Source organism: Trichechus manatus, unplaced genomic scaffold (assembly GCF_000243295.1).
Source record: "Trichechus manatus latirostris isolate Lorelei unplaced genomic scaffold, TriManLat1.0 scaffold00053, whole genome shotgun sequence".
Taxonomy (NCBI): Eukaryota; Metazoa; Chordata; class Mammalia; order Sirenia; family Trichechidae; genus Trichechus; species Trichechus manatus.
Genome location: NW_004443989.1, coordinates 15437723 through 15439126, shown reverse-complemented (window position 1 = coordinate 15439126; position 1404 = coordinate 15437723).

The following is a 1404-nucleotide window of genomic DNA, read 5'->3' as shown; positions in this document are numbered from 1 at the left end:
AGTGTTCAGTATATGTTTAGGAGATCAAGTTGGTTGATTCTAGCATTGAACTCATCTGTGTCTTTGTTGAGCTTCTTTCTGGATGTTCTGTCCCTCACCCAAAGTGGTGTGTTGAAGTCTCCTACTACTATTGTGGAGCTGTCTATCTCTCTTTTCAGTGCTGTTAGAGTTTATGTATTTTGGAGGCCTGTCATTGGGTGCATAAATATTTATTATAGTTATGTCCTCCTGGTCTATTGACCCTTTAATCATTATATTGTGTCCATCCTTACCCTTTGTGGTTGATTTTACTTTAACGTCTATTTTATCAGAGATTAATATTGCCACTTCTGCTCTTTTTTGATTGTTGTTTGATATATTTTTTTTCCATCCTTTGAGTTTTAGTTTGTTTCTTTAAGTCTAAGGTGTGTGTCTTGTAGCAGCATATAGACAATGGTGTTTTTTTTTTTTAATCCAATCTGCCACTCTTTGTCTCTTCATTGGTACATTTAGTCCATTTACATTCAGTGCAATTATTGACAGGTATGAGTTTAGTGCTGTCTTTTTGATACCTTTTTTTTTTTTTGGTGTGTCTTTAACAGTTTATTTGTTCCCCTTAATTTTCTGTGCAGTCTTTTTTAATGTTTTTTTTCTTTTCATCTTCTTCATTTTTGTTGATTTTGTGTTTACATTTTTCTAGTTTTTTTTTTTTTTTTTTCACTTGTAGGATTGTTACTTTCCTTTGTGGTTACCTTAATATTTACCCCTATTTTTTGTAAGTTTATACCAGTCTTTTATTTCTTTATATTGCATTTACTTCCTCTTTCTATGAAAAATCTGTATCTACATTTTTAAGTCCCTCTTTTCTGTTTTAATGTTGTCATATTTTTCATATTTTACATCTCTGTTTCCCTATTTTCAGTGTTTAAGCTTTGGTTTCCTTTTGTGACTTCCCTATCTGGGATGATATCTAGTTGCTCTGTTCTGTGTTCTAGTCTTGGGTTGTTATCAGATGTACTGTTTTTCCATTCAGAGAACTCCCTTTAGTATTTCTTATAATTTTGGTTTCATTTTTGCAAATTCCCTAAATTCTGTTTATCTGGAAATGCCCTAATTTCACCATCATATTTGAGAGACAGTTTTGCTGGATACATAATTCTTGGCTGGCAGTTCTTTTCCTTCAAGTCTTTATATATGTCATCCCATTGCCTTCTTGCTTGCATGGTTTCTGCTGGATAATCCAAGCTTATTCCTATCGAAGTTGCTTTGTAGATAACTTTTTGTTTATCCCTAGCCACTCTTAAAATTCTCTCTTTCGGGCAAGATGGCGGTCTAGGCAGAAGCACCACGCCGTCCCTCCACAACAAAGATCAAAAAAACTAAGCCAAACAGAGAATCAACAATCCTGAAACCCTAGAACATCAA